The following is a 19,759-nucleotide window of genomic DNA, read 5'->3' as shown; positions in this document are numbered from 1 at the left end:
TGTATGTGTTTGCTTGTACTTTTTGAGGGTTTTTCTGTTTTTGCTTAGTTAAAATAATTTTTTCCAAAATTAACATTAGCATGTGTGCATATCTTTTAAAAGCTCAATTTAATGCACTTACTTAATTTTTCTTTTATATTATTTATAAATAATAAAGTGAATATATTCTTAAAACTGGAGGTTTAACATGACTCCCTTAGGAGTCAGAGACACACCCAGATCCTAGGCATCACCTGAAATAAGCAGACCAAGAGTCTCCTGAGCATAACTCTGTGTGTGGCTCCGAGTCCTAGTCTGTGGCCCATGAATTCGTTTCTTTCTTGCTCACCATTGCCTTCTTCCCAGAAGTCTGAGTGTTTGCCATAGTCTCATGGCTCAGAACATCATCTTCACGTAAAAAGCCAGATATAGGCACAAAACCAGTAAAAATATATTAGCTTCATTGTATTTCATTATTAGCTTTGGGAAATAATAAAACCAATGCCTGAATAACTGTTGGCACAACATTCAGTTAATTGTTATAAAAATGTGCCTTGAAGTGAATAACAGAGGTATTGGATTTGAAATTAATTTCGAACATTTGATTCATTTGCTTCTAACTGTCCTGTACCCTGTGGGTTCGTGAAGGGATAATGGGTAAACATATAATGCGCTTCACTTGCTACAAAGGGAAATAAGTCTGATTTATGGAGAGTGATTCAAAAAAGACGATATTTTACACAGAGTGGTCAGTGAAAACCTCACTAAGAACATGGCATTTGGGCAGAGAGCTGATGAAACCCAAAGTCTGGAGTAAACCTTGGAAATGCTCCAAAGGAAAGATTCCTAAAGGCAAAAGTTCAAGGACCCTGACATATAACACTCTTGGTAAAATAGTGACCACCTAGTAGGTCATTAGTGCTGAAGATGTATACATGAGGAGAATGGCATAGGAGCTGGATAATGGATGACAGTGCATGGTGAATATTTTCACCTTAATAGATATTTCTTTCTGCCGCTATAATCTCAATGTAAGTTAAAACTTCCCAACACTGGGAAAACAATGGGAAAACAATGGGAAAATGCTAGAAGTGCTAGAAAATCTAACTGAACGTCAGGATATGCTTTCTTGCTGACTTAGTGGTAAAGAATCTGCCTGCCAATGCAAGAGGCAAAAGAGATGAGAGTTCAGTTCTTATGTTAGGAAGATCCCCTGGAGAAGGAAATGGCAACCCACTCCAGTATTCTTGCCTGCAGAATCCTGTGAACAGAGGAGCCTGGTGGGCTACAGTCCATAATGTCGCAAAAGAGTAGGACGTGACTTAGCAACTAAAGCAAACCAGCTTCCCTAAATGTTAATATTTTATAACATCTTGTATATCATTTCCTCCCTGTGTGTGTTTGTGCGTATGTTGTGACCCATTTCAGAGTAAGTGTTCAACATAAGATTTAAATATTTCAGCGCATTTTTCCTGTAAAAAAAGAACATTTCATGCATAAGAACAGTAGAACTATCAATTGTACATACCAAGGATTTGTTTAGAGAACAGGGTAGTTATTCTGAAGAATATCTCATCTAGTGTTTCTCTGGTATTTCATTATTTGACTTTTTTTCACAAGGATATCAGAAAAGCAATGTTTCCTCAGCAAATAATATCTGGAGACACATAATTTTGATTTGTCCTATTATGGTAGTGTTAATTTTGATCACTTGCTTAAGGTCATGTGGGCAGGTTTTTTGAACTGTACTTTATTATTGTTTCCCTTTTTATTAAAGGGGAGATATTTTAAGATTAGATGATAGATATACTTTTTCTCATCAAATGCATCCTTTGCATTCATGTTAGCATCAATTGATACAGTATCTAATAGATATAGTCTATTGATGCATTAATTTAGCATCATTTAGGGGCTAGGAGTCAGACATGACCGAGCAACTTCACTTTCACTTTTCACTTTCCTGCATTGGAGAAGGAAATGGCGACCCACTCCAGTGTTCTTGCCTGGAGAATCCCAGGGATGGGAGAGCCTGGTGGGCTGCTGTCTATGGAGTCGCACAGAGTCGGACATGACTGAAGCGACTTAGTAGCAGCAGCAGCAGCACCTACTGATGATACAGTCCTATGGCTTTTGAAATTTTTGAGTCTAGCTGGTGGATCAGGCACTGTCCAAGCCCCTCTGTGAACACTGGATACTGTTATCTCTCATCCTCTGGAAGATTTTTTCTCCAGACCCTAGTGGTTTCTTCATAGGCATGCCCTGATCAGCACTTATTAATAAATATGTAAGTGGGCCTCTCTGCAGACTTCTCAGGCTCATTCTCTCCATGGCTCTGCTCTAACAGTCTGGGCCAAGATCTCTGGCTCCCTTACTTTCCTTGGATTCCCAGTTCAACTCAGGGCATCTGCTGGATTCCAGCGGGGTTCCCTTGCCTGCACTGCATCTGGAAACGTCATAAAAATGAAAGTGAAAGTCGTCCAGTCATGTCTAACTCTTTCGTGACCCCATGTCCAGCTCTTTGTGACCCTCCCTTTATTCCTTCTAACTGAATAATTATTTTAATGAATGCCAATTTTATTATTCACAATAATAAAATCAATAGAAACACTATACAGTCCGTGGAATTCTCCAGGCCAGAATACTGGAGTGGGTACCCTTTCCCTTCTCCAGGGGATCGTCCCAACCCAGGGATCAAACTAGGGTCTCCTGCATTGTAGGCCGAGTCCATACACTGGGTCTAAATGTATTGTTACCCCATTTCCTCATCTTTCAGGGATCATTTTGTTGCCTGGTATCCAGTATCTTGCTTACTTTAGCATCATGTACTTTTCCCACTTTTTGGTGGTTTTGGAGGGGAGACTGTATTCATTCTCTGGACTCCATCAGTTTATATGGCATCTGGCATCATTTGTCTCCAGGAAGCGAATGGTTGGAACTGACTTCTCTCTGCAGTCTCCCATCTCTCTCCAGATTTCAGGTTCCTTGGTTACCCCGTGACTTCAGATTTCTGGTGGTTTCAAGTGGAAACCATGAATCTGAAGTTTTTCCAGTGGGAAAGATGCTCTTTTCAGCTTCTCACATTTCCTGAGACCAGAAGCCTCATTTTTTTTTTTTAAATAGAAACACTGAAGTGACTTTTAAATGAAAGAGAAAGCATAATGGAGACTTAAAGAAGATGAATCCCTATGTCTGTTTGGAGATGAGGATGTCTAATATTGGCTAAGGCCATCCTCTTGTTCTCTCTTAGAAACTTTCTATGCAGCTAACAGAAAAGTAAGTTATACCAATAAATCAGGCAAAGTGCTTAATTAATGTCCATTGTATATAACTCAGAGTGGCACAGCCTTTCTCTAGTGTATTATATTAGCCTAAGATGAAGATATTAGCCTTTTTGATTTAATGACCTGCTGTAATATATCAGACTCTATAATATGCCAGTTTATCCCTTCTAATTGAATAATTATTTTAAAGAATGCCGATTTTATTCTTGGCAATAATAAAAATAATAGAAACACTGTTAAGTACTGTTTAAAACATGTAATAGTAGTACAAGTACTTTATAGCCAATAACAAGAGCAAGGGTAAATCTACTCATGGATAGGAAAACAGCAGTGCTGATTATGCAGCTGTCTCTTACTCATAATTAAATTCCCAGGGAGAATAAAAGAAAATACACAAAATGAATTTATATCATTTTGGGGAATTTATTAGAAGACCATATGAAAATGTCAGGAAGAAATTAATTTAACTTTAGCGTTAATGTGCTCGAATTAAATGTTTTTATTCCATAAAGTTAGATGCATGTTTAAATCTATTTTAACAGTCATTAAGAAAAAGATAAAACTTATGTCATATCTATGTGAAAATTCTACTTGACACCTTTAGTATACTTTTATATACCCGCATTCAAAATAAAAAGTGAGAAGCATTCAGTTGTGAAAAATTGTTGAAAAGTTATTAATAGTTTTATTCCTATATATTAAACTTCTAGATCATGAAAGTATATATGATACATAGCTATATGTATTATATGTGTCTGCTTTATTTTTAAGTAAATATACATTTATAGGTCTCCCTGGTGGTTCAGGCAGTAAAGAATCCACCTGAAATGTGGAAGACCACGGCTCAATCCCGGGATCAGGAAAATCCTCTGGAGAAGGGAATGGCAACCACTCTAGTATTCTTGCCTGGGAAATCCCATGGACAGAGGATTTATTTTAACTAAATATACACTTATTATGTAGGCTGATTGGTAGTAAATGTGGTTCTTATATTTTGATCCCTTTGTATGATCCTGTAGCTATCCTTTTGCTATTTTGAAGTTTTAATTGTAATGAACTGTGTTGAAATTCTAATTCATCCTGTTCATTTTTTTTTTTTTAAAGAAAGTGTTGCTATTTGCTAATTTCTCAAAGACATTTAAGTAGGCCACCATGCTTTTTCCTTTACTAAATCATGGGTTTCTCTACTGCAGTTACAGAACTGAATCAATATTACTGAGCTAGACAGTAATTAAACAGAGTAAGATGAAGCTACAACAAAGGCCTCCAGATCTTTCAAATAGTATTTCTGATACCTGTTAAAGTAATTTATTGAGCAATTTATTGAGCAAATACCACATTGTACCAGCTTTCCATCTTAATATTTTTATATGTGATGGGATTTTCTTTCATAATATGTTCTTAGCATAGCCCTTTCTTTTTAGTTTTCTCTCTACTTTTTAAAACAGATTCATGCTGTTTCAAAAGTCAACTAATGAAAGTGCAAAAAAAGAGGGCTTCAGAGTCACATGGACCACAAGACAAGGAGAGGTAATTTTTTGCCTGATATTTCCTCTGTAAGAAAATAAAATGTGAATAATTTGGTTAATTTTGAAGAATCTGAAAAATGCTAAAGTGTTTATCAAGTTGTTATTTGATATACAAATATACAAGATATTTCATGACGTGGACTATGACTTTCCTATTTCCCTGTATCTCTCCATAGACATGGACATTTTCACTGACTAGTTACTCAAATAAATTTGTCTGTAATATCTTGACCAGTGAATAACAAGTGGTCATTCCACTAGATGACAAGTTAAATTAGTGGAAATATTTGGTTTGTGTTATTGTATGATTCTGATTTGGAATCCTGACTCTGCTGTAGTTTGGCAGGGTTACCTAGGACAAATGAGTTTACTTATAGAAAAGTTAGCTTCATGAGATCTAAAATTCAGATTATGAAGTCTATTTCCAAATATTTTATAACTTAAAGGAATTATGGTCCAGCATGATACTTTGAATAGCATGGTTCTTGATAACAGTTAATTATTTCTACCGCTTCTCAAATTTTACTCCATAGCATATACAGAGTGTGAAAATCCAGGTGTATTTTTCTAGTAAAAGGGGAAAAAAGCCAGGTTAATTCTTCCTATCTCTAAGTTCTGGTTGATTCCATCTATTCAAGATTCCCCACTGCAGTACTTCTACTTATCCTACACACTTTCCCTGGTAGCTGTTTACCTTCAATTAAATCTCTGTCTCTGCTTCCAAGCTCATATTTCCTCCATGAATCACTTTTAGTGCTTTGAAATGCCTTTCAGCAAATCTGAGTTCATTGCAGCATGGCTTTAGACATGTAATTCATTTTGCTTTGTCTAATAATAATTATTTTTAAATATTTGTATATTGACATTGAAGACTACATAGCAATAATAACGTTTGTTCAAAGTATAGTTTAGTGACTGCCTTATTTTAATACTTAGCAGTGAAGCAGTGAATATCCCCATAAGATACTAAGCAGATGAGGCCTTTATTGCTCATCATAAAACCATTTCTTTATCTCTTGCATCATAAGATGCTATCATTCCTTAAGAGCAATAGTTTGAGTTATAGCCATATTTTGTTATTAAATACAAACTAATTTTTTCTGAAGGGATTTGAGGGAATATGTAGTCAATATTCCCAGTGTTTCAAACAAAATGGGACAATAAAAATGTTATTTCTTTTTTTTTTTAGTTTCTCCCTTTAAAAAAATAATTTATTTATTTTAATTGGAGGCTAATTACTTTACAATACTGAGGTGGTTTTTGCCATGCATCAACATGAATCAGCCATGGGTGTACATGGGTCCCCCTCCCTCCTCCCTCCCCATCCCTCCTCCCTTCCCATCCCAATCCTCAGCCATGGGTGTACATGGGTCCCCCTCCCTCCTCCCTCCCTCCTCCCTCCCCATCCCAATCCTCAGCCATGGGTGTACGTGGGTCCCCCTCCTGAATCCCCCCCTCCTCCCTCCCCATCCCAATCCTCAGCCATGGGTGTACATGGGTCCCCCTCCTGAATCCCTCCCCATCCCAATCCTCAGCCATGGGTGTACATGGGTCCCCCTCCCTCCTCCCTCCTCCCTCCCCATCCCTCCTCCCTCCCCATCCCAATCCTCTGGGTTGTCCCAGCGCACTGGCTCTGAGTGCCCTGCTTCATGCATCAACCTTGGACTGGCGATCTGTCTCACATACGGCAATATGCATGTTTCAACTCTATCCTCTCCAATCATCTTGGAAAGCTACAAAACATGTGGGCTTATGTTGTAGTGCTGGTGAAAGGTATGGGGTGGCATGGCACTGTCTCTGGGGATCAACCACAGTGTATTTTCTTCCCATCTTCAATAATTTGCAAGGGAATGGCCAAGTTACTTCATATTGAGTTTAGAATTACATATGACTCTTTGATCACTAGAAATGGATTTATTATTTTTCCACTTTGTAAAAATCTGTAGCAATGTCTTTTATTATAAAAAGATCACCTAGCTCTAGTTTAATCTATCCTTGAGCTATAGAAATATAATGTCTATTGTTGAAGGTTTTCATTTTTTCTTTTGTGTTACTTTTTGCAACTTCTCTAGACATTTTTGTTTTCCTATCCCAGTGGGGCTTCCAAAGATGACTATGCATAGCAAGTTTTCCAATGTCTCTATAGTACAACACTTTATCTCATTTTTCCGTCATTTATTTTTTCTTTGATTTTTCAGTAAATAATGTCTTAATCTAGGCTACCCAGAAGCAGACCTTAAGATAGAATTTGAGTAAAATATTTTCTTTGATAAGCCATTCCAGGAAACATCAGTCAGGCAGTGGTGAAGAATGATCAGAGAAAGAAAGCAATGCAGGGGACAGTTAGAGTTTAACCAGCTGGGGAGCTCTGGGATGTTGAAAATGCATCTCTATCAATTAGGGTAAAACAAACTACTGTAGTCAGCCACTCACTCTCATCATTCATTATCTAAGCACTACTTTTAAGGGCACTATCGCTCTGACACTTTAAAATTGTTCTGATTGAAAGTAAGAGCCCTCTTACAGAAAGAAAAGAAATCCCAAAAATTCCCTCCCTAAGACAGCTGAGACGTTCTACCGGGGCTGCCTTAACTGTAAAGACGTTGAGTGCATAGAGGATATGAACAGGGCAACAGAATTTGCCACAGTGTCTATTTGATACTCGGTGTATACGAAACCTTCAAATTGCTTAAATTCTAAATGTCAAATAAGACATGCGTATTAAGGAAATGGCAATCCACTCCAGCGTTCTTGCCTGGAGAATTCTAGGGATGGGGAAGCCTGGTGGGCTGCCATCTATGGGGTCACACAGAGTCAGACATGACTGAAGTGATTTAGCAGCAGCAGCAGCATTAAAGGGTTAACTGACAATATTACATATTATAGAGCTTCTTAAAGAATACATGGATCAGTATAATATAAAAAGTACAGATGAATCATTTAAGTTCAAAAATATGCCAATCATAGGTGGCAAATGAAAGTAATAAGAAAATGCAGTTTATTTTTTGATTGGCCAGTGTGGTAGAAAACAGATGGAAATCTAAAGTTTGCCACAATGATTATTCAGTTCAGTTCAGTTCAGTTGCTCAGTCGTGTCCGACTCTTTGCGACCCCATGAATCGCAGCACTCCAGGCCTCCCTGTCCATCACGAGCTCCCAGAGTTCACTCAGAATCACGTCCATCGAGTCAGTGATGCCATCCAGCCATCTCATCCTCTGTCCTCCCCTTTTCCTCCTGCCCCCTATCCCTCCCAGCATCAGAGTCTTTTCCAATGAGTCAACTCTTCTCATGAGGTGGCCAAAGTACTGGAGTTTCAGCTTTAGCATCATTCCTTCCAAAGAAATCCCAGGGTTGATCTCCTTCAGAGTGGACTGGTTGGATCTCCTCTCAGTCCAAGGGACTCTCAAGAGTCTTCTCCAACACCACAGTTCAAAAGCATCAATTCTTAGGCACTCAGCCTTCTTCATAGTCCAACTCTCACATCCATACCTGACTACTGGAAAAACCATAGCCTTGACTAGACAGACTTTTGTTGGCAAAGTAATGTTTCTGCTTTTCAACATGCTATCTAGGTTGGTCATAACTTTTCTTCCAAGGAGTAAGCGTCTTTTAATTTCATGGCTGCGATCACCATCTGCAGTGATTTTGGAGCCCCCAAAAATAAAGTTTGATACTGTTTCCACTGTCTCCCCATCTATTTCCCATGAAGTGATGGGACCAGATGCCATGATCTTCGTTTTCTGAATGTTGAGCTTTAAGCCAACTTTTTCACTCTCCGCTTTTACTTTCATCAGAGGCTTTTTAGTTCTTCTTCACTTTCTGCCATAAGGGTGGTGTCATCTGCATATCTGATGATTATTACCTGGAGTTAAATATATCAAGGAATATCAAGGAGTTATTTCTAATCAAGAATAAAGATTATATAGCTTTTCTTTTAGTAGAATGTAACTCTTTCACAAAATCAGTTAATTGACCTAATTAATGATCAGGTATTTTCATGGCCTACATTATTTAGAGTTTTTAATACCAATGTACTTCTAAATGAGCCTTCCCAGGTGGTGCAATGGTAAAGAATCTTCCTGCCCAGTGTAGGAGACATCAGATATGTGGGTTTGATCCCTTGGTCAGAAGATCCCATGGAGGAGGATACAGTAACCCACTGCAGTATTCTTGCCTGGAAAGTCCCATGGACAGAGGAACCTGGCGGGCTACAGTCCATGGAGTCACAAAGTGTCACACACAGCTGAGGGACAGCATGCGCACGTACTTTACAAACAAGCTATTTTAACTCATACAAACCCCTTCCTCTTGAGATACTGAGTACTAAGAACATTTTGAGTAGTGTATTGTGATGAGTTCATACGATTGTTTTTTGGAAGGAGGAGGAGTATTGTCCCCATATTCTTGTGTTTAAGAGCTAACAGGAAAACTGTGTTTACACACTTAAAGAAATTAAAGTCCCATAGCAGAAATGGCCAGAATTATGCTCAAAATACTTGAAATATTCTTCCCTTCTGCTGTTTTTCTTTCCATATATATATATATATATATATATATATATATATATAGAGAGAGAGAGAGAGAGAGAGAGAGAGAGAGAGGAAGTCTTAGTTTTTCTTTAGATGTATCTATTTGAAAATTTAGAAAAATGCAAAAGCCACATACCCTTGTAATTAAAAAATATTAAAAAAATTTTTTTCATAGTGTAAGCTGGTTAATTAAAATAGCAATGCAGAAATATTATAACTGCAGTCAAAAAGTCCTCCTGACTTTGTGCAAGTAAAGGTTGATTTAAATGACCTGAGTACTGACTACACATAAACACATCAAAGCCTTCTTAAAATTTAGCTCTGTGCTTCTGGATATACATTTCAGAGTCTGTGGCCCTTGGAGATCATGGGAATACTTTGAAAGAAATCATAAACCAGCCTGTCTGGGAGGCTTTCAGAAGATTCTCTTCGCATTTAGAAAATTTAGAAAAGTCTCTAGGCATTTATAAAATTCCTTTGATATTATGATGTCTAATAAGACATTATGGGAGCTAAGACTATATATCCCCGATCCTAGCTCTTTGGTGGACATAATAAGGTTTTCAGGGGGAAAAAAGGTAAGATTTCACTCTGATTGCAATTTTAAGTACTATTTAAAATCTTCTACTTAATACCATAGGACCTCATATCACTGAAAATAAAAGGGGTGGGGATCAATGTTTTGAGAAAATCAGCCTTCCCCTGTATCATTCACCTTACCTTGGAAATACTTACTTAGGTCTACATTCCTGACCGACTGTCAAATATCAAGCATCAGTAAATCACACAGTTGCCCGATATTACAATTGTGGTTACATAAAAAATGAGAGGCAAGTTAAATTCATAAAGGTAAAGTGGGAACAGATGCACAAGTAGCTGTCTATTAGTGGATTTTTGAAAATCAGTTGTCATCTATAGCTTGAACTGCATTAATTTACCTATCAGCCATTTTGGCTGAAAAGCAATAATTTTATGCATTTATTAGTTTTTTGTTGCTGTTGACAAATTATCAAAAATTTAGTGACTTAAAACAATTAAAAAAATCATTATCTTACCTCTTTGGAGGTCAGAAATCTGAAATGGATCTCACTGGCTAAAAGCAAATGTCAGAAGGATTGGGCTCCTTCTGTAGAAGGTGTAGAAAATAATCAATTTCCATGCATTTTTCAGCTTCTAGAGACCACCTGCTTTCCTTGACTCAAGACCTCTTCCTCCTCCTGCGATTCTAGCAGTGCAGCATCTTTGTCTTTGACTCTGGCTCTTTAGCCTCATTCTTCCACTTACAAGAACCCTCCTGGTTACATTGGGCCCAACTAGATAATCTGGGATAACTCTCCCCATCTCAGAGTCAGCTGATAAATAACCTTAATTATATCTGTAGCCTTCATCTATTAAATAAGATTATTTGGGATCTCAGCTCTCAGTGCTTTTCCTCTAATGATTTCTGTAGATTTCTATTACCTTTACCACTGGGAACAGCAAAGGGGTAGTGTTGATTTTCCGTATAACCATTACTACATTTCCTGGAAGAAGCGTTTCTCTGAAACAGTAGAGCCCTAAGTGAAGAAAACAGAAGTCAGAATGCTTTACAGAGGACATTAGATTTAATAACGAGAAGCAGAATTCCTCTTTATACCCCTTAGGTGTTACCTGGACCTACATTCTGGCTGTAGATGAAAGAGCACTGTATACTGATCAGTGGTTCAAAGCATGTAGAATCGGTAGGAGACCTCAGCTTTGTAGCATTGTCTCCTAGCTGGCACAGCTATTGAATTTTCAGTAGGTCATTCCATTGTTCCATCAGACCAGCTGCTTTGCATGATGTTAATAACATAAATCCAGTGAGTGAGTCTTTTGTCTTACTTATTTGACATAAGACATGTTTCAGTTCAGTTCACTCACTCAGTCGTGTCCGACACTTTGTGACCCCCTGGACTGCAGCACGCCAGGCTTCCCTGTCCATTGCCAACTAATTTTCTTCATATGAGTTGCATGTTACTGAGGCCCAGTGATTACTCAGGTATATACATGAATACGTGTATTAATCAATTTATATTGTCTCCTTTATACCGTTACTTTATATGAGGTTTGTGAGGAATGCTCAGTTTCATAATTTTCTTGTGGTCCCTTTTTTCGTATGTCAGATATCAGGCTCAGAGACATTGTCATGTGTCTCAAATCAGAGTTAGTAAAGGGAAGGATGCACTCTAGTCCTCCTTTTCTAGCTGCAAGTCTAGTTCCTTTGTGTGATACCAGGGTTGCTATCAGGAGAACGGATTAAATTATAACAGTAACAATAACTACTACTTATTAACACATTATGGGTTAATGTGCTTCTCTGGGGGCTCAGTCACTAAAGTCTGCCTGCAATGCAAATGCGGGAGACCTGGGTCTGATCTCTGGGTTGGGAAGATCCCCTGGAGAAGGAAATGCCAACCTACTCCAGTATTCTTGATTGGGAAAATCCATGAATAGAAGAGTTGATGGGCTACAGTCCATGGGGTCACAAAGAGTCAGACACAGCTGAGTGACTAACACTTCACTTCATTGGTTAAGGTAATAACATTTTGTATTTTCATATCCAAGATCATCCCCACACTTTAAATTAATCTGATACATTCCTTATCAAACTCTAAATGTAAATCTTCATTTTACATGATATACTTCAATGAGTATATTTGACATCACAAAAAGTATGATGCAAATTTATTAAGAAAAGGAATACTATAGATGTATTCAATTTAATAATATGGTCTAATGCACATATGTAACTTTTTGACACCAATAAGTTATAAATTTTAAAGAAATAAAGTTATTTTATGAATGCTATTTTAAAAGCTACAATGGGTTATATTAATAAATATCTGAGAAAAGATTTAAACTGTCAGAAATATATAGTATGAATTCACATGGAAGGAAAATTATTTTACTTTTTAGATATAAGTAAATAATGCTGGTAGTTCATCATTATAGAAAAAATAAATTTTCTTAAAGATACAAGCCAAAATTTTATACTATCATAGGGTTCAGTTCAGTTCAGTCACTCAGTCGTGTCCAACTCTTTGTGACCCCATGAATAACAGGACACCAGGCCTCCCTGTCCATCACCAACTCCCGGAGTTCACTCAGACTCATGTCCATCGAGTCAGTGATGCCATCCAGCCATTTCATCCTCTGTCGTCCCCTTCTCCTCCTGCCCCCAATCCCTCCCAGCATCAGGGTCTTTTCCAATGAGTCAATTCTTTGCATCAGGTGGCCAAAGTACTGGAGTTTCAGCTTTAGCATCAGTCTTCCAATGAACACCCAGGACTGATCTCCTTCAGGATGGACTGGTTGGATCTCTTTGCAGTCCAAGGGACTCTCAAGAGTCATAGTGTTAAGAATCAATAATTTAGCTATGGGATTCCTTGCTTGACTCCTTATTAGAATCACATAGAATAAGATGTAAATAAAAACTATCTAAAATATTTCACCATGCTCTGAGCGTAGTACTCTGATATTTAAATGGAAATCAATAGAAAGGTAATTGGTAAAGAGAAATATATATATATATGTGTATATATACATATATATATACACACACACACACAGATAACTTTTTTAAGATCACAACAAAAATCTTTAAAGCTTAGATATTGAAAGTTTTATAAGAGGAGAAAATAAAACCCTCCTTAGAAGATAACTTAAAAGTTGTAGTCACATGTAGCTTAATAAGACAGGCACATGTAATTATATATGTGTGTGTATATATATATATATATATATGCATTGAAACAAACTAATTTGAAATAAAACTATATGTGATCTGTTTGATATTCAAAGCACAGTCCATAAAAAAGTGCTTTAGCAGAGATGAGAGTGGTAAACACCTGCTGAGAGAGAGGCCCTGATTCAGGAACTAGCCCTTAAAACAATTACTAATCTATTAAAATTCTGTACACAGGATATAATCTCTGGTTTATCAGGATGAGTCTTGAGGTACTGCAGATTTATTGTTCTATTAGTCATAGTATTGTATAATACTATTTTGTATTTTAACTTATATGGGGTCTAAATCTTGTGGTTCAAATACAAAAAAATGTTTCCAGAAAGAATATCACATTAGCTTTCTCATCTGAGAAAACAATTAATTGCCACAGAATAATTCATATACATATATGGATACATGCATTCATTCTGTTATCCACTTTTGGCTTTGTTATCCATTTCATTAGTAAAGGCATCATATGTGTTAAAAGCAAACCATTTTCCAAAAACTTTGAGGCATTTTCTCATTTATTTTCGTACAATTTATTGATGTAGATAAGTTAAATTTCATCATGTTAAAATGAGTAAAAACAGACTTTAGGAACATTAAGGTATGAAGCTTAAGGATGTGAAATTGAAGTGATCAAACAGACAAATACTTAGAACTTGGCATTTCGGAGTCCTGCTCCATTTGCTTTCTGTCTGCTGTGAGCATGAACTTCACTTGGACCTTTTGTGTGACTTTGTTTTTGACACAAAAATGTAGCAGCCCCAGGATTTGTCACTTGATGTAATAAACCAAAAGCATGATTCTATTACAAACCCTGTCTTAATTTCAAGAGAGGAAGGTGGGCCACCAATAATATGATTACTGAAAACAGCTTAAGTTTCTCTGTCTCTGTCTCCCCATTATTGATGCTGTGTGTTGCATCTAGGATATATACCAGCGGGAACTTACAAACAAATATCTGCTCTGAAAGCCATTTGGAATAGTTGTTTTCTGTGCTGTAAACCTACCACTGAGACACAGCTAAGGTCGTTTGCTTCATTTAGCTATTGTTAGAGATAGCTTTTAAATGCAATCTTATTTTATAATTGTATAAAATATTGAGATGAGACCAAAGTCATAGTAAATTTTCAAATTCCAGTGTCTTTGTTATCCATATCCTGCTAAACCTTATGATAATTTTATTGATCATGCTTCAGTTTTCCACTGTTACCCTAATGAAAGCAAATATGTGTATACATCTATTATATATTATCCCTTTCTGAGGTTCATGTTAGCATAAAATATTATAAAAATACTGGCATAGTATACATCTTTTTTCTTCATCCTGCTTTCTCACTTAGTATTCTTGTGATCTACTTTGCATAAAGTGTTCCTCATTTCTTTTATGTCTGAATAATTTCCATTATGTAGATTATATCTCATTTAACCAGTTTCCTGCTGGCAGACATTTAGATGTCTATGTTTCCAGAATGTTGCCATTATAAAAATGTTTAATGAATATTTTACAAAATATAACTTTGTAAAAATTACTAGAAGTATCATTGCTGACTTAAAGGGTAAAATATGTATGGGATTTTGCTAAATGTTGGCAGGCAGATTTCTTTCTATAGGGTTGTACAGTTTAACATTTCATAATCTTGGCAATGGAGTGCTATCAAACTCTTGGATTCTACCATTCTGATAGCAAAGACTTGGTATTTTAATGTATTAATAGTTAATTTTTCATATTTTATAAGGAAATTAATCATGTTTTCATATGATTACAAGCTATTTGTTTTTCTTTTGGAGCCATTATCTCCAAATATCTAGCCAATTCTCCAATAGAATTGTTGGGTCACTTAGTTTCTATTTTTAGAAGACATGTATGTATTAAATGGGAATATAAATCAGGAATGTTGTTTCCCCAATCAGTTGTTTAAACATTTTATTCATGGTGGTTTGATTTGTCATATATAGTGGTTTGATTTTGTCTTATTCTTCATATTGTCAGAAGTTAAATGTGTCAGCATTTACTTTCTTGTAATGATTTGTAATCATACATTTGTAATCATTTTCTATTTGTAATCATAGTTAAAGTTGTTGTCAGTTCTGAAGCATAGTTATTTACTCAAATACTACTACTTGTATATTTCCTTTTTTTATCTTTAAATTTCTTATACATTTGACTATGTCTTATGGGATGCTTTGTATAACTACTTTCATTTTTCATGACTAGTCCTCCCCAATCTTTCTATTAAAAATGAAGCATGTTTTCCAACTTAAGATGATACCCTTATGTATCAAATTACTGAATTTTCAATATATTTTTTAAATTTCAGGTTTTCTATTCTTAATGACAACTTATCTGATAATTTATATAACAGACTCCTTGAATGGCAGAGCTGAGCCCTCACGTCCCTCTACCTTCTTCTTATTTCATTAGTGTTGTCCTGGCTAGTCTTGCTTTTCACCTTTGCTTTTTCAAATGTGATAGTTTATCATCTTGTCCAGCTAAAAAAAGGACAAACGCAATCAATGGCATCTTTACTGAGATTGCCATTGTTAGATCTTTAAGTTGTTTGCTCTTCCCTTACAAGACCTTGGAATCCATTTCCATTGTTTTCACCTCTCTTCAAGTGCTTTATAGTTTTCTTATCCAGGTTTGGCAGCTCTTTTGCTCGGTTCACCTACATAAGTTTGTTTTCTTTTTCTCTCTTCTTTTATGTCTACTACTTCCTTCTCCTCCTCCTTCTTCTTTGTGTTATATAAACATCTCTGTCCTTATGTTGATTAGAATTATTTTTAAAAGTGCAAAAAAAATAGAATGATCCTGATAGTTCTTAAAAAAAAAACTATTAAATAACTTAAAATTTGAACTATATTGATGTTTTTATAAAAATAGCAAAAGTATATGTCTAATTCTTATAACCCACTGGGAATATACATTCCTACCAAAAATATTCAATCAGTAGAGTATAAAGAAGGAAAGTTGTAAAGAATATATTGTGATATTGCATTGTTTATGTGTTTGTATTAAAATTTGCAAACATCTTAGCAAATAAGGAGAATTTGAAAAAAATGGTTATGAAGTCCTTTGCGCTTTTCTCACTCCTTGGGAGATTATGCACTTGAAGCACCGTGAGGAGACATTTATAATTTCATAAAGACTTTAAATTTATTTTCATGGTTTTCCTAATTTTTAAAAATTTATTATTATTGTTTTTTACTTTACAATATTGTACTGGCCAAAACAGTGAATTTCACCTTTTTCTCAAGTGGTTTTCCTAATGTTTTAACCAAATGTAAAACAAAAGACCATAAGGACCTAGTTTTCTTATTTTTATATATTTCTTCCTTGGTACTCCTTCAAAATTCTTCATGTCTGTCTAAACTGAATAAGTGAAAATGTTGAACTTTGGTGTCTGTGTGCTCAGTAGCTCAGTCCCCATGGATGTGGAGACTCTATGGACTATAGCTCCCCCACCACGCTCCTCTGTCCATAGAGTTTTCCAGGCTAAGATTCTGGACTGGGTCGTCATTTCCTACTCCAATAACTTTGATAGCCTCCTTAAAAAAAAAAAAAAAGTAATCAGTCTTACAGATTTTAAATATGAGGAGATACTTCTTATCCTGTATAAACAAATCGTAGAAGAACTCTTGTTACAACCAGAACATTTTCAAGAGGATTTAAGTCTATGCAGCTGGCTCTAAAACCATAGCTCCTAATATGTTTAGCCCTTGTAGGAACTCAGTTTTGGTAAGTAGGAATTTCCTGGCAATGTAGGTAAAATTAGCCCTTTCTAGCACTCTTCTTACATCTACAAGTGACTGTTTTTTCTCCTGTTTAATACACAAAATAAATCTGCATAAGGAGTGAGTGGTTTTATCATTGTATGATGTAAGTTTGCTTTTTTAAATCTAGAACAGATTAGATTACAAGCAAAATGTCGCTGGACTGTATAACTTATGTGTTGTTGTTGTTGTTGTTGTTTAAGAAAAACCTCCTTCCTAATTATATGATTAAAAGGAACATAGGATACGTTAACAGAGAAGGCAATGGCACCCCACTCCAGTACTCTTGCCTGGAAAATCCCATGGACGGAGGAGCCTGGTGGGCTGCAGTCCATGGAGTCGCTAAGGGTCCGGACACAACTGAGCGACTTCACTTTCACTTTTCACTTTCATGCATTGGAGAAGGAAATAGCAACCCTCTTCAGTACTCTTGCCTGGAGAATCCCAGGGACGGGGGAGCCTGGTGGGCTGCCGTCTCTGGGGTCACACAGAGTCGGACACGACTGAAGCGACTTAGCAGCAGCAGCAGCAGGATACATTAAAATTCAGCTTTACGTGAGGAACTGATCATACATTTTATCATTTCCTGTTTTCAGTGTAAGGTTTTACAAGAAATGGAATAATTCTTTGTAGTAGAACTCAGAACCACAGTGATAACTATAAATATTTCAGTTGCTACCAATGGAGAAATCTATTGATAGATTACAATGTAGGAAAATCACAGTATTTATTTTGTTAACTTCTGTTTTGTTTCAGAATATTTAATTAATGTAAAGTCATGAATCTAGTGTTTAAATATGAAGGAATAAGGACAATGTTGGTTATTTTTTATCACTGTAAATCCAGTGCCTGACACAGTGCCTGGCATTTTATACGTGTTCAAATATGTTTTGGAATAAGGTAATGGCAATGGCTATCAGGCTTCCCTGGTGGTGCAGAGGTTAAAGCGTCTGCCTGCAACATGGAAGCCCTGGGTTCGATCCCTGGGTCGGGAAGATCCCCTAGAGAAGGAAATGGCAACCCACTCCAGTAGCCTGGAGAATCCCATGGACGGAGGAGCTTGGTGGGCTACAGTTCACGGGTCGCAAAGAGTCAGACACGACTGAGCGACTCTACTTTCACTTTCAAAGAAACAAGTGTGTGATCCCATTTGCATGGCAGTTATTACTAGGACCATTCTCCTCGGACTCCTCCCACCCAGACTGCCACGAAACATTGAGCAGAGTTCCATGTACTATACAGTAGGTCCTTGTCAGTTATCCATTTCAAATATAGCAGTGTGTACATATCCATCCCAAACTCCCTAACTATCCCTCTTCCCCATCCTTCTCACCAGCATCTATAAGCTCATTCACAAAGTCTGTGAATCTGTTTTTGTAAATTTGTAACATTTCTTTGTAATGAAGATCATGGCATCTGGTCCCATCACTTCATGGCAAACAGATGGGGAAACAGTGGAAACAGTGTCAGACTTTATTTTGGGGGGCTCCAAAATCACTGCAGATGGTGATGGCAGGCATGAAATTAAAAGATGCTTACTCCTTGGAAGGAAAGTTATGACCAACCTAGATAGCATATTGAAAAGCAGAGACATTAGTTTGCCAACAAAGGTCTGTCTAGTAAAGGCTATGATTTTTCCTGTGGTCATGCATGGATGTCAGAGTTGGACTGTGAAGAAGGCTGAACGCCGAAGAATTGATGCTTTTGAACTGTGGTGTTGGAGAAGACTCTTGAGAGTCCCTTGGACTGCAAGGAGATCCAACCAGTCCATTCTAAAGGAGATCAGTCCTGGGTGTTCTTTGGAAGGAATGATGCTAATGCTGAAACTCCAGTATTTTGTCCACCTCATGCAAAGAGCTGACTCATTGGAAAAGACTGATGCTGGGAGGGGTTGGGGCAGGAGGAAAAGGGGACGACAGAGGATGAGATGGCTGGATGGCATCACTGACTCGATGGACGTGAGTCTGAGGGAACTCTGGGAGATGGTGATGGACAGGGAGGCCTGGTGTGCTGCGATTCATGGGGTCGCAAAGAGTCAGACACGACTGAGTGAGTGAACTGAACTGAACTGAACGTTTCTTTGTAGATGCCACCTGTGAGAGATGTCATACAATATTTCTCCCCTTTGTCTGGCTTATTTCCTTCAGTGTGAGACTCTCTAGGTTCATCCATGTTGCTGCAAATGACATTATGTCACTTGTTTTAATGGCTGAATATAGGTACCACATGTCTTTGTCTATCCCTCTGTTGAAAAGTGAAAGTGAAGTTGCTCAGTCACGTCTGACTCTTTGCGATCCCATGGACTGCAGTCTACCAGGCTTCTCGGTCCATGGGTTTTTCCAGGCAAGAGTACTGGAGTGGGGTGCCATTGCCTTCTCCAGGGGATCTTCCTGATGCAGGGATCGAGCCCAGGTCTCCTGCACTGCAGGCAGACGCTCTACCTCTGAGTCCCTCTGTTAATGGACATTTAGTTTGCTTTCAAGTCTTCACTGTTGTAAATAGAGCTTCAGTGAAGACTGGGGTGCATGTGTCTTTTGGATCATGTTTTTCTCCAGATGATATGCCCAGGAGTGGGACCACAGGGTCAGAAGGTAGCTCTATTTGGTGTTTTGTAAGGAACCCTTATGCTGTTCTCATAGTCGCTATACCAATTGACACTCCCATCAACAGTGTAGGAAGGTTCCCTTCTCACCGCACCCTGTCCAGCATTTATTTTTTTGTGGATTTTTTGTTGATAGTCATTCTGGTTAGCATGAGGTGCTACCTCATTCTAATTTTGATTTTCATATCTATAATAATTAGTGTTGTCGAACATCTTTCCATGTGCCTATTGGCCATCTGTATGGCTTCTTTGGAGAATGTCTGTTGAGTCCATCTGCCCATTTTTTGAGTGTGTTGTTTGTTTGATGCTG

Source organism: Ovis canadensis, chromosome 5 (assembly GCF_042477335.2).
Source record: "Ovis canadensis isolate MfBH-ARS-UI-01 breed Bighorn chromosome 5, ARS-UI_OviCan_v2, whole genome shotgun sequence".
Lineage (NCBI taxonomy): Eukaryota > Metazoa > Chordata > Mammalia > Artiodactyla > Bovidae > Ovis > Ovis canadensis.
Note: the sequence above shows the minus strand (reverse complement) of the source record.